The sequence below is a fragment of the Scyliorhinus torazame genome, chromosome 8, assembly GCF_047496885.1.
Source record: "Scyliorhinus torazame isolate Kashiwa2021f chromosome 8, sScyTor2.1, whole genome shotgun sequence".
Classification (NCBI taxonomy): Eukaryota; Metazoa; Chordata; class Chondrichthyes; order Carcharhiniformes; family Scyliorhinidae; genus Scyliorhinus; species Scyliorhinus torazame.
In genome coordinates this window covers 132,333,385-132,348,186 of record NC_092714.1, presented here as the reverse complement: position 1 = coordinate 132,348,186, position 14,802 = coordinate 132,333,385, and the positions used below count along the sequence as shown (strand labels likewise).

Below are 14,802 nucleotides of genomic sequence, written 5' to 3'. Positions count from 1 at the left end.
TTCTGAGCCTCCGAGACAGGGGTGGTCGCTGAGTTGATGTACGCCTCGAAGCAAGCTAGCCAGTGTTGAAAGCCCTTTTTGGGGTCACTTGAATGCGGATCCAGCTGCAGGCGATCCGGTTTGATACGGAGGTCCACCTTTTGAAAATCTTAGAGCAATGAATTGATGCACAATCAATTGCACAAAGACTTAAGTTGGGTACAACTGAGGCTTTATTGCTCTAAGATGCGTGGCCTCCCACAGCAGCTGGTGAAATGGCTGCAGCATGGAGGACACACATATTTATACTCCGCCTACTGGGCGGAGCCAGCAGGCAGGGACTACCAATGTACCTGTAGTACAGGTCCTACCTTACATCACCTAATAGAGGTGCAACAGTGGCTTACCACAACCAGTCGGTCCAGCTGTCTGTCCACTGTACCTGTCTGTCCATGTATCTGTCCGCTGTACCAGTCTGCCCATGTCTTCCTGCGGTCTGGCACCATTCACCTCTTTGTCTATTATATTTCTGTGCTTCCTGCCATGTGCAAACGTTGAACCTATTCCTTTCACCGTGGGCGTTGATTTATATCTTCACTGAATGCTGAGATTAGATGCAAAAGAACACTGCTTCATTTACAGATCTGCCAGAACAATCCCTGCCACAGCCTGGAATTTAATTACTTACACAGACATTTGCATATCATGTAAAAGAATTGCATTTCTTGAAAGACCTGCCAAAATGTTTATTGTTGGCAGACTGGGAGCACGCAGCAGCATTTTAGCATTTGCTGCAATGTGACAGAATACCTTGAGCTGGGTTTCCAGGTCTATTCCTGGAATTGACAGCTTCGCACAAAGTCATGTGATTATTACTCTTTCCTGTTGGTGACATCGCGGCTTTCCCAGCTGTTCCCTGGTCAGGAGAAGGCAGCAGTCAGCTGTAGGCAGTGTGGCAGTGCAGGTAGGAAAGAAACAGCTGTGTGGCGCCGGCTGAAACATCCCTGTGCCAAAATTCCAGCCAAACAGATAAATAATTGCTGCTTAAGTGATACCACCGGCGGATTGGTCTTTTGACTGACGAGGGACTCAAATGCAGCAGGCACACCAAACGATTTGCACTTGTCAAGCCATTTGTGTGCGAGCAGGGCTGTGCGAAGCTGTGCAGACTGCAGCAGTGGTCCTGTTAGCAGCGTGAGCCGGCACTGTGCGCTGGCAGAGGGGCTGCCCTGCTGACAGGGGCTAGGATGGGGCGGGAAATGGATCTGCAGCTCACTGTCTCCAGAGTATGGTGTGTTTTTCCAGGCTGATCATTCCAGCCAGCAATATAATCATTGCGTAGCGTGCAACGGAAGTGAAATTCAAGGAAGAAATTCCGCAATGGTGTTGCTAAAAAGGACCCGTTTGCGATAAAATCCCTGGACGCTCAGCGGAGGAGCTGCGGAATGACAATTCAATCTGTGTTTTTGGGGAGGAGGCGGGGCGGAAAGCAAACCCAGCAAAATATCTGCTGGGTATAGATTTGCGGATGACAATGTCCATCCCTGGACCTCCTCAGTTTAAAAGGCAGTCAGGAAATTAAACCTTAACTGTAAAAATGCACTGCAGTTGCAATTTTTTTCTCTCTGAGCAACAAACCATTTATTTTGAGAAATGTGTGATTTAGGATGGCACCAGCGGGGCACCAATATCCTGGGAGGAAAGTTTCCTACGGCTCTTTGGGGGTGGGGGGGCCGGGTTAAACTAATTTGTCAGGGGGATGGGAAAACTAGCTGTAGTCCATAAGCTAGTGTTCAGAGTAGTAAGGTACTGAGGAAGGTATCAAGGTGGCAGGAGTGTACCGGCAGGAAGGTGGGTTGAAGTGTGTCTACTTTAATGCAAGGAGCATCAGGAATAAGGTAAGTGAACTTGGAGCGTGGATTGGTACCTGGGACTACGATGTGGCCATTATGGAGACATGGTTAGAACAGTGACAGGAATGGTTGTTGGACGTTCCGGGGTATAGATGTTTCAGTAAGAGTAGGGAAGGTGGTAAAAGAGGTGGAGGAGTAGCATTGTTAATCAAGGATAGTTTAACGGCTGCTGAAAGGCAGTTCGAGAGGGATCTGCCTACTGAGGTAGTGTGGGCTGAAGTTAGAAATAGGAAAGGAGCGGTCACGTTGTTAGGAGTTTTCTATAGGCCCCCAAATAGTAATAGAGATATGGAGGAAGAAATTGCAAAGCAGATTATGGATAGGTGTGGAGGTCTCAGGGTAGCTGTCATGGGTGACTTTAACTTTCCAAATATTGATTGGAACCTCTATAGGTCGAACAGTTCGGATGGGGCAGTTTTTGTACAGTGTGTGCAGGAGGGTTTCCTCACACAATATGTGGATAGGCCGACAAGAGGCGGGGCCACGTTGGATTTGGTACTGGGTAATGAACCGGGCCAAGTGTTAGGTTTGTTTGTGGGAGAGCACTTTGGAGATAGACACCACTTTCACTATTGCAATGGAGAGGGATAGGGCCATACGGTAGGGCAAGTTTTATAATTGGTGGAGGGGTAATTATGATGCGATTAGGCAAGAATTAGGGAGCATAAGATGGGAACAGAAACTGTCAGGGAAAGGCACAAATGAAAAGTGGAGCTTGTTCAAGGAATAAATACTGCGTGTCCATGATAGGTATGCCCCTGTCAGGCAGGGAGGAAATGGCCGTGTGAGGGAACCATGGTTCACAAAAGAGGTTGAATGTCTTGTCAAGAGGAAAAAAGAAGCGTATGTAAGGATGCGAAAACCAGGTTCAGTTGGTTCGTTTGAGGATTACAAGGTAGCAAGGAATGAGCTTAAAAAAAGGGCTTAGGAGAGGGCATGAGAACTCCTTGGCGGGTCGGATCAAGGAAAACCCCAAGGCTTTTTACTCTTATGTGAGAAATAAAAGAATGACCAGGGTGAGGTTAGGGCTGGTCAAGGACAGTAGTGGGAACTTGTGCATGGAGTCAGAAGAGATAGGAGAAACGTTGAATGAATACTTTTCTTCAGTGTTCACCGAGGAGAGGCTATGTTTTTGAGGATGAGAATGTGATCCAGACGGGTAGGCTGGAGGAGGTAGATGTTCTGAGGGAAGATGTATTAGCAATTTTGAAAAACCTGAGGGTCGACAAGTCCCCTGGGCCAGATGGGATATATCCCAGGATTCTTTGGGAGGCAAGGGATGAGATTGCAGAGCCTTTGGCTTTGATCTTTGGGTCCTCACTGTCCACGGGGATAGTGCCAGAGGACTGGAGAGTGGTGAATGTTGTTCCTCTGTTCAAGAAAGGGAATAGGAATGACCCTAGTAATTATAGGCCGGTTAGTCTTACTTTGGTGGTCGGTAAGTTAATGGAAAGGGTCCTGAAGGATAGGATTAATGACCATTTGGAAAGATGCAGCTTAATCCGGGATAGTCAACACGGATTCGTGAAGGCTAAGTCTTGCCTCACAAATTTGATTGAATTCTTTGAGGAGGTAACTAAGTGTGCAGATGAAGGTAGAGCAGTTGATGTCGTATACATGGATTTCAGTAAGGCGTTTGATAAGGTTCCCCATGGTCAGCTCATGAAGAAAGTAAGGAGGTGTGGGATAGAGGGAAATTTGGCCAATTGTATAAGTAACTGGCTATCACATAGAAGACAGAGGGTGGTGGTGGATGGAAAATTTTCAAACTGGAGACCAGTTACCAGCGGTGTACCACATGGATCAGTGCTGGGTCCTCTGCTATTTGTGATTTTTATCAATGACTTGGAGGATGGGGCTGAAGGGTGGGTCAGTAAATTTGCTGATGACACCAAGATTGGTGGAGTAGCGGATGAGGTCGAGGGCTGTTGTAGGCTGCAAAGAGATATTGATAGGATGCAGAGCTGGGCTGAAAAATGGCAGATGGAGTTTAACGCTGTTAAATGTGGGGTGATTCATTTTGGTAGGACAAATTTGAATGCGGATTACAGGGTCAACGGCAGGGTTCTGAGGAATGTGGAGGAACAGAGAGATCTTGGGGTTCATGTCCACAGATCTCTGAAGGTTGCCACTCAAGTGGATAGAGCCGTGAAGAAGGCCTATAGTGTGTTAGCGTTTATTACCAGGGGGCTTGAGTTTAAGAGCCTTGGGGTTATGCTGCAACTGTACAGGACCCTGGTGAGACCACATTTGGAGTATTGTGTGCAGTCCTGGTCACCTCATTATAGGAAGGATGTGGCCGCATTGGAAAGGGTGCAAAGGAGATTTACCAGGATGCTGCCTGGATTGGAGGGTAGGTTTTATGAGGAAAGGTTGAGGGAGCTAGGGCTTTTCTCATTGGAGCGAAGGAGGATGAGAAGCGAATAATAGAGGTTTATACGATGATGAGGGGGCTAGATAGAGTGGACGTTCAGAGACTATTTCCTCGGGTGGATGTAGCTGTTACAAGGGGGCATAACTATAAGGTTCAGAATGGGAGGTATAGGAGGGATGTCCGAGGTAGGTTCTTTACTCAGAGAGTGGTTAGAGTGTGGAATGGACTGCCTGCTGTGATAGTGGAGTCGGACACTTTAGGAATTTTCAAGCAGTTATTGGTTAGGCCCATGGAGCACATCAGAATGACAGGGAGTGGGATAGCTTGATCTTGGTTTCGGACAAAGCTCGGCACAACATTGAGGGCCGAAGGGCTTGTTCTGTGCTGTACTGTTCTATGTTCTATGCTTTTTCTTCATGGCTATCAATTTTTGTCTTATTTTTTTATTGCTAGTTGTTGCAATTGCTCTATTTTCAGACAATGCCCCCTGTCCTCCAGCAAACATGAAGCCTGCCTGGATTGGTGGGCAGAGATTCAGAATTTTACATCTTTTGTTTCGATCCAGCGCTCCCTCTCTGAACAGGGGGGCCGGTTTAGCTCAGTTGGCTGGATAGCTGGTTTCTGATGCAGAGCTAAGCCAACAGCAAGTGTGGGTTTAATCCACATACTGGCTGAGGCCTGAAGACTCCACCTTCTCAACCTGACTCTTCACCTGACATGTGGTGATTCTCATGTTTATCTCAGTTGGCTGGACAGCTGGTTCATGATAATTAATAATTAAATTTAAAAAAAATAATCTTCATTGTCACAAGTAGGCTTACATTGCAATGAAGTTACTGTGAAAAGCCCCGAGTCGCCACATTCTGGCACCTGTTCGGGTACACAGAGGGAGAATGTCCAATTCATCTAACAGCACGTCTTTCGGGACTTGTGGGGGGGAAACCGGAGCACCCGGAGGAAACCCACGCAGACACAGGGAGAGCGTGCGGACTCCGCACAGGCAGCGACCCAAGCTGGGAATCGAACCAGGGACCCTGGTTCCATGAAAGAACAGTACTTACCACTGTGCTACCGTGCCGCCCTCCAGTGATACCAACAGCACAGGCTCAATTCCTGTACCGACTGAGGTTATTCATGAAGGCGCACCTTCTCAACCTTGCCCCTCACCTGAGGTGATCCTCAGGTTAAATCGCCACCAGTCAGCTCGCCCCCACAAAGGGGAATGCAGCCTCTGGTCATCTGGGACTATGGCGACTTTACTTTTATTACTTTACTTCTGAGCTGAATCCAGCTTGCCGACTCCTGGGGCTCACATTGATGTTTTTAGTAAGGGGAGCTACTTCCTCTGTAGCCATTTTATCCTTTTCCACCAGCTCATTTATTGAGCATAGGGGACCTTGTGGAGCAGTGGTGGTGCCCCTACAGCCGCACTAGAAGCTCCGTGTTCAGGTCCACTGCCAGGACTCATTGGTCACAAAAGGAATGTTCATAACAGGGTTCAACAGGCTAATAATAAGCTCAGGAATCTTTCTCCACAATTCCCCAAAAGGAAAAAAAGTCTGTGAAAATACGCTAAAAGAAAAAGAGTTTCTATTCCTTGTGGCATCCGTGACCTAGAGGTTAGGGAGCCAACCTGTTGCCACATTTTCTCCGACAAATCATTGTGGGAACTTTATGAACTCAACCAAGAGTAAAGCTCACCCAAAATGTGCTCCTGTGAAGGTGCTCAGCGTCAGCTCAGAAACCACAACATGTCCAACCAGTACAGGGAACTAATAATAAAGCCAACATGGTGAACTACATGCCCAAAATGGCAGAATACAGGAAGCTCTGGTCAGACCCCACCATAAATGTTGTGTCCAGTTCTAGTCACTCAAACACCAGTGCAGCACAGAAAGGAGCCTCAATGCTGATTCATTCACCTTACAGCTTTGAGTTATGAGGAAAGGCTGGAGGGAAAAAAAATAAAAATTGCTGGAAATACTCAGCAGGTCTGGCAACATCTGTGGAGAGAGAAAATAGAGTTCGCTTTTTGGGCCAGTGACCTTTCAGCTCTCCAGCTCTGGTGAAAGGTCATCTATCTGAAACATTGACACTTTTCCTGCCCACACGGATGCTGCTGAATATTTCCAGCACTCAACTTTCTCTTTCTTTTCTGCAGTATTTTGTTTTTTGGAGGGTCTTGGGTCTCTCACGTTGAAAGGAGGAGTCTGAGAGATGGGTGCAAAATTGTAAATGTTATGGAAAAGGTTATATTGTAAAATAAATAGAAAATACAGGAAAATTATATTTAGGTCCAAATGAGAAAAGGCCATATTAAGACTGATATTAAAAATTGCAACATTTGGAAGGAATTTTCAGAGAAAGCGGTGGGAAGTGAAAATATTTAATTATGCAAGAGGAAATCATTAGGTTCGGTAATGAGCAGAGTGTGGGGCTGATCGGGATGGGTGAACTCACAGTCCTGGCCTCATTCAAATTCAGCGGGCGACCGGTGGAATGCCAAGCAGGTGTGTCCTGCTGCAGCTCACCAGATTGAAGCCTGAAAACAGGACCAGAGCTGCCACCAGCAAGATAACTTGCAGGGAAAATGGTCCCAAGGTGGCAGTGACCAAGATTATTTTTGTGGGGGCCTAGAAGACCAGAAGAAATAGGGGCAGTAGTGTCAGCTTTTTGGCATAATCAAAAAGATTATAGCTGATCATCTACCTCAACCTTCCGCACAGTTACCAGTATTCAAAGATCTATAGATCTCTATCTTAAATATACTCAAATGACTCACTCACTGTCTGGAGCTCTCTCGGGGTGGGGAATTCCAATGACACAGAACTCTTTGAAGATATTTCACCTCAGCTCAGCTCTAAATGATCAATCTTATTCTGATACGGTGACTCCTAGTTCTCGACTCTATTCCAGAGGAAACATCCTCCCAACATCGACCCTCTCAAGAATGCTATACACTCCAATTTGACCGCTGTTCATTCTTGTAAATTCTAGGATATATCATACATTATCATAGATTATCATAGAATTTACAGTGCAGAAGGAGGCCATTCGGCCCATCAAGTCTGCACCGGCTCTTGGAAAGAGCAACCTACCCAAGGTCAACACCTCCACCCTATCCCAGTAACCCCACCCAACACTAAGGTCAATTTTGGACACTAAGGGCAATTTATCATGGCCAATCCACCTAACCTGCACATCTTTGGACTGTGGGAGGAAACCGGAGCACCCGGAGGAAACCCACGCACACACGGGGAGGATGTGCAGACTCCGCACAGACAGTGACCCAAGCCGGAATCGAACCTGGGACCCTAATCTGCTTAATCTCTCCTCTTAGACTAATCCCCTCATCACTGGAATTAGTCTAGTGAACCTTTGTTGTTCTCCATCTAAGACAAGTATATCCATCTTTACATAAGGATACCTGAACAGTATGCGTTTTTCCAGGTATGGGGCAGGATCCTCTGTCCATTTACAGCAGCGGGATTCTCCATAAGACCATAAGACAAAGGAGCAGAATTAGGCCACTCGGCCCGTCGAGTCTGCTCCGCCATTCAATCATGGCTGATATTTTTACTCACCCCATTCTCCTGCCTTCCCTCCATAACCCCTGATCCCCTTATTAATCAAGAACCTATCTATCTCTGTCTTAAAGACATTCAGTGATTTGGCCTCCACAGCCTTCTGCGGCAAAGAATTCCACAGATTCACCACCCTCTGGCTGCAGAAATTCCTCTTCATCTCTGTTTTAAAGGATCGTCCCTTTAGTCTGAGATGATGTCCTCTGGTTCTAGTTTCTCCTACAATAATAATAATCACTTATTGTCACAAGTAGGCTTCAATGAAGTTACTGTGAAAAGCCCCTAGTCGCCACATGACGGCGCCTGTTCGGAGAGGCCAGTATGGGAATTGAACCCGCGCTGCTGCCTTGTTCTGCATTACAAGCCACCTGTTTACCCCACTGTGCTAACCAGCCCCTATACAAGTGGGGCCCCTACAAGCCCCTACAAGTGGAAACATCCTCTCCACGTCCACTCTATCCGGGCCTCGCAGTATCCTGTAAGTTTCAATAAGATTCCCCCCTCATCCTTCTAAACTCCAAAGAGTACAGACCCAGAGTCCTCAACTGTTCCTCATACGACAAGTTCTTCATTCCAGGGATCAGGGGCGTCATTCTCCGACCCCCCGCCGGGTCGGAGAATGGCCGTAGGCTGCCGTGAATCCCGCCCCCGCCCCCGCCGAAGTCTCCGGTACCGGAGATTGGGCGGGGGCGGGAATCAGCCGCACCGGTTGGCGGGACCGCCCGCTGGATTCTCCGGCCCGGATAGGCTGAAGTCCCGCCCAGAAATTGCCTGTCCCGCCGGCGTAAATCAAACCTGGTATTTACCGGCGGGACCAGGCGGCGTGGGCGGGCTCCTGGTCCCCGGGGGGTGCCCCCACGGTGGCCTGGCCCGCGATCGGGGCCCACCGATCCGCGGGCGGGCCTGTGCCGTGGGGGCACTCTTTCCCTTCCGCCTCCGCTACGGCCTCCACCATGGCGGAGGCGGAAGAGACTCTCCCCACTGCGCATGCGCAGGAAACTGACAGCGGCCACTGACGCTCCCGCGCATGCGCCGCATTTCCGCGCCAGCTGGCGGGGCTACAAACGCCATTTCCGCCAGCTGGCGGGGCGGAAATCCCTCCGGCGTCGGCCTAGCCCCTCAATGTTGGGGCTAGGCCACCAAAGATACGGAGCATTCCGCACCTTTGGGCCGGCGCGATGCCCGTCTGATTGGCGCCGTGTTTGGCGCCAGTCGGCGGACATCGGCCGTTGGGGGAGAATTTCGCCCCATTTTTGTGAACCTCCTCTGGACCCTTTCCAAGGCCAGCACATCCTTCCTTAGATACGGGGCCCAAAACTGCTCTCATTACTCCAAATGGGGTCTGACCAGAGCCTTATACATTCTCAGAAGTACACCCCTGATCTTGTATTCTAGCCCTCTTGGCCCTCTTGACATGAATGCTAACATTGCATTTGCCTTTTTAACTGCCAACTGAACCTGCACGTTAACCTTAAGTGAATCGTGAACAAGGACTCCCAAAACCCTTTGTGCTTCTGATTTCCTAAGCATTTCCCCATTTAGAAAATAGTCTATGCCTAAATTCCTCCTTCCAAAGTGCATAACCTCACACTTTTCCACATTGTATTCCATCTGCCATTTCATTGTCCACTCTCCTAGCCTGTCCAAGTCCTTCTGCAGCCCCCCTGCTTCCTCAATACTACTTGCCACTCTACAGATTTTTGTATCATCTGCAAACTTAGCAACAGTGCCTTCAGTACCTTCTTCCAGATCATTAACGTATATTGTGAAAAGTTGTGGTCCCAGCAGTGACCCCTGAGGCACACCACTAGCCACCGGCTGCCATCCTGAAAAAGACCCCTTTATCCCCACTCTCTGCCTTCTGCCAGTCAGCCAATCCCCTATCCATGCCACGATCTTACCCTTAACACCATGGGCTCTTAACTTATTGAACAGTCTCCTATGCGGCACCTTGTCAAAGGCCTTCTGGAAATCTAAATAAATCACGTCCACTCGTTCTCCTTTGTCTAATTTCCTTGTTACCTCCTCAAAGAACGCGAACATATTTGTCAGACACGGCCTCCCTTTGACAAAGCCGTACTGACTCAGTCCTATTTTACCATGCACTTCCAAGTACTTCGCCATCTCATCTTTAATAACAAACTCTAAAATCTTACCAATGACTGAAGTCAGGCTAACCGACCTATAATTTCCCATCTTCTGCCTCCCTCCCTTCTTCAACAGTTTGTTACATTAGCATCTTTCCAGTCCTCTGGGACCCTTCCTGCCTCCAGTGATTCCTGAAAAATCATCACTAATGCCTCCACAATTTCCTCAGCTATCTCTTTTAGGACTCTGGGGTGTAGTCCATCCGGTCCAGGTGACTTATCCACCTTCAGACCTTTCAGTTTCCCCAGAACCTTCTCCTTAGTAATGGTCACTGCACTCACCGCTGCCCCCGGTTCTCCTGGAGCTCTGGCATCCCACTGGTGTCTTCTACCATGAAGACTGATGCAAAATAACTATTCAATTCTTCTGCCATTTCTTTGTTTCCTATTATTACTTTTCCAGCCACATTTTTCAGTGGTCTAATGTCTATTTTTGCCTCTCTCTTACCTTTTATATATTGAAAAAAACCTCTTCCTATCTCCCTTTATATTACCAGCTAGCTTGCACTCGTACTTCATCTTCTCCCCCCTGATTGCTTTTTTAGTTGTCCTCTGCTCGCTTTTAAAGGCTTCCCAATCCTCTGGCTTCCCACCAATGCTCACCACTTTGTATGCTTTTTCTTTAGCTTTTATGCTGTCCTTGACATCCCGCATCAGCCATGGATGTCTTGTCCTCCCCTTAGCATGTTTCCTCCGCCTTGGGATGAATTTCTGTTGTGCCTCCCTCATAACTCCCAAAAACTCCTGCCATTGCTGTTCCAATGTCTTCCCTGCTAGGCTCATTTTCCAATCAATCTGGCCAGCTCCTCCCTCATGTCTTTGTATTTAATTGTAATACCATTACATCTGATTCCAATTTCTCCCTCTCAAACTGCAGGGTAAATTCTATCATATTGTGGTCACTGCTCCCTAAGGGTTTCTACACCTTAAGTTCCCTAATCAAGTCTGCCTCATTACACATCACCAAATTCAGAAATGCCTGTTCCCTTGTAGACTCTGTCACAAGCTGCTCCAAAAAACTATCTCTTAGACATTCCACAAATTCCTTTTCTTGGGATCCACTACTAACCATGGGCGGGATTCTCCGCAATCAGCACGATGTCCGCCGACCGGCGCCAAAATCAGTCCGGCATCGCGCCGCCCCAAAGGTGCGGAATTCTCCGCATCTTGGGGGGCGGAGCCCTCACCTTGAGGGGCTAGGTCCGCGCAGGACTGATTTCCGCCCCGCCAGCTGGCGGGAAAGGCCTTTGGTGCCCCGCCCCGCCAGCTGGCGGGAAAGGCCTTTGGTGCCCCGCCAGCTGGCGCGGAAATGACTTTGCCGTGCGGCGCATGCGCGGGAGTGTCAGTGGCCGCTCATGGCATCCCCGCGCATGCGCAGTGGAGGGGGTCTCTTCCGCCTCCGCCGTAGTGGAGACCATGGCGAAGGCGGAAGGAAAAGAGAGCCCCCCATGGCACAGGCCCGCCAGCGGATCGGTGGGCCCCGATCGCGGGCCAGGCCACTGTGGGGGCACCCCCCGGGGCCAGATCGCTCCGTGCCCCCTCCAGGACCACGGAGCCCGCCCGCGCCGCCTTGTCCCGCCGTTCGAAAGGCGGATCAATCCACGCCGGCTGGCGTGGGTTGACAGCAGCGGGACTTCAGCCCATCGCGGACCGGAGAATCGCTGGGAGATTTCCGCCGACCGGCGTGGCGCGATTCCCGCCCCCGCCGAATCTCCGGTGGCGGAGAATTCGGGACACGGCGGGGGCGGGATTCATTCCGGCCCCCGGCGATTCTCCGACCCGGTGGGGGGTCAGAGAATCGCGCCCCTGATTTTCCCAGTTCACCTGCATATTGAAGTCCTCCATGATTATTGTTATATTGCCTTTTTTACATGCCTTTTCTATCTCCTGATTTATTTTCTGCCCCACATCCTGACTACTGCTAAGGGGCCTGTACATAACTCCCATCAGGGTATTTTTACCTTTGCGATTCCTCAACTCTACCCACAGAGATTCTATGCCTTCTGATCTATATCGCTCCTCTCTATTGATTTAACGTCAATCCTTACTAACAATGCAATCCCGCCCCCTTTGCCCATCTGCCTGTCCTTTCGATAGGACACCAGCCTTGATCCCCTTGCAGCCACATCTCTGTGATGCCCTCAACATCGTACCGGCCAATTTCAATGTACGCAACAAGCTCATTTACTTTGTTCCGTATACTGCGCGCATTTAGGTACAACACCCTCAATCCTGCATTGACCACCTCCCCTTTCACACTCTCCTCAGTCACTGCACCCTGTACTGTGGCCCTCTTTGATTTTTGACTATGGCTTCTCTGCCTTACACTTTCCCCCCCTTACTGCTTTTTGTTTCTGGCCCCTTTTTACTTCCCTCTGACTTCCTGCATTGGTTCCCATCCCCCTGCCACATTGGTTTAAATACTCCGGTCCTGCTGCAGTGAATGGTTGAGCGCCAAATTCTCCGTCTTCGCTGAATGTTAACTTTTGGTGATTTGTGTACAAGGACACCCAGCTCCCTCTGTTACTAACATTTCCTAGTCTAACACAAAAAAGTTTTTAATTTTATTTTTCCCCTCGCAAAGTGGATAATTTCACTCTTTCCCTCATTATATTCCATGCAATGTTCTTACCCATCACTCAACCTGTATATCATATATATCCTATGGATTCTTGACATACTCCTTATCACTTACCCTCCTACCTAACTTTGTATCAGCAACAAACTCAGTGACGTTAAACCAGTTCCCTTATAGACCCGAACTAGGTCTGACTAAAAATGATAACCGGGGTCCTGTTACCTACATTCTTACATTTAAAAATTGTAAGATTTTATGCAAATTTTTGTTTTGATATTGTGCAAGTAAAAAGTGCACACCTATTTTATTCACTGCTACGGAAAATGGTTTCTTCCTCTGTAATGTTCTGCATTAAATTTTTTCAAAATATTTGGAAAACGGAAACTCTGAGAAAGAGCAAAGTCACAATCTGCGATTGTTAATCACACACAAACAGAATCTCTGGCTGGCACAGGCTTTTGATGACTGCTGCCTTCCTTTACTTTTCACTAAGTTTATGTGCCTCCCACATCTGCCTTTTAATTGGTATCTTGCTCATTCTTCAGTTCCAATATAATGCAGTCTTCTTCACGTGAATTTTGAAACCAGGTGGCAGTGATGCATAATAAAACCCGGGGGCAGGAAGAGAGGAGGGAACCTGAGGGAAATGAAGGGAACACCGCAGAGTGAGGGCAGGGGGTGGAAGACGCCCCCCCCCACAAGGCAAACACGGCGGAAAACACAAAGGAAAGGAGGGGAGGAAGAGGGAGAGCGGAAAAGAGAGGGGGGGGGAAATGCCTGTAAAAATATTTTTTTAAAAAAACTGAAAATGCTGTAATTACTCAGCAGTTGAGACAGCATCTGGAAAACATTAAAGTGGTAACCACTGTTAGGCAAGTACAGAGGCAGCAAAAGTGGAGCGGGAAGGCAAGAAGAAAATGGAAGGCGTGCGATATGGCGGAGGCGGGAAAGATTATTTGAGAAAAAGGGATGATGGTGCAACGGAAAAGCAAAGAAGAAAATCGGTCCAGATGAAGTGCGAATGTGAAGATCAGAATCATCACCGATAGCTGGCTCCCAAAATGAAAATGAAATTGGGAGCAGTGGTTCTGATCTGCAATTGTTGAACACAATGTTGAGTTTGGAAGTGCCTAATCAATGAATGAGTTGATGTTCCTGGAGCTTATGCTGAACTTCAATGGAACAGTGTAGAGACTTGTGGATGCAGAGGTCAGAGTAGCAGTGGGAGGGGGAATTAAAATGACAGATGTTATACATACCTGGTTCATTGTTCATGGTAATGTTTTTGAAGTAATTTTTAGTTCTTGGAAGATTAAAGTTTAACTGTAGAAAGTGGGATTAATGCAACGAAAGCAGTTTGAAGAGTATTGGAGGTGACGTAGGATTTTAATATGCAGATTGGTCATATAAAAACAGCATGTGGGCTCACTTAGTTGGAGAATTGGAGATGACCGGCTGGGATTCTTCGAGCCTGTGCCGGCTCGGAGAATCGGAGTTTATGCCGAGATGGGCCGTGACACCGGTCTGACGCCGGGACGCGATTTTCCCAAGGTCCAAAACCACACGAACGCGGCTGGTGGGGCCGGAGAATCGCCTAGGGTGCCCCGCCGTGCGATTCTCAGGGCCCCTAACCATACTGCGGCCCGGATGGGCAGAAGTCCCGTGCCGACTTCATTTCAACCTGCTAGAAAAAAGTGTCAACCAGTTGTGCGTCACGCGCCGCGACTCTAATGCCAGTCTGGGGCCACACCCCCACGCTTCCAGTCGCGCCCGTGCTGGCCCTTTGTTGCGCGCAGAATCGCTGCGCTTTCTGACCCTTTGATGCAAGCGTGAACCACTCTGGTGTTTACGCCGGCATCAACACTTAGCAGAGATTTCAGAGAATCCTGGGCTCTAGGCAGCAAAATTGTTGCTGTTAGCTGGCTCAAGACAAGTCTCAGTCTTTTGGTAGTTCTGTGCAGAAAGGACCAAGGAGAAGTCTGGGAGATTGGAGCTTAGCAGTATCCATAGACAGTGTTAGCTTAGTGAAGCTAGTCGGATATTAAAAAGCTGACAGTATGCCAGGAAATATAGACTGGAGTGCATATGCGGAAATCTAAGGGAATAGAGTCTCAGGAAATGAGATTGAAACCCTGGGAGATGTGCAGTCATTGAGGCAGTCTGAGTTGGAACAGCTTAGGGAAAATTCAGAGGCTTGATCTTTGAAAGTGAAAAGTTTGGAAAGGTT

At 48.4% G+C, this 14,802-nt stretch overlaps 1 protein-coding gene across 1 annotated transcript in view; it reads left to right on the top strand.

The window, feature by feature from the left end:
• Positions 1-837: 837 nt before the first annotated feature.
• Positions 838-14,802, top strand: part of LOC140428115 (H(+)/Cl(-) exchange transporter 4) — a 125,768-nt gene continuing 111,803 nt past the window's right edge. The window contains exon 1 of the mRNA XM_072514191.1: positions 838-943. The gene's annotated coding sequence lies outside the window, so the exon portion shown is untranslated. The remainder of the gene's footprint in view (positions 944-14,802) is intronic.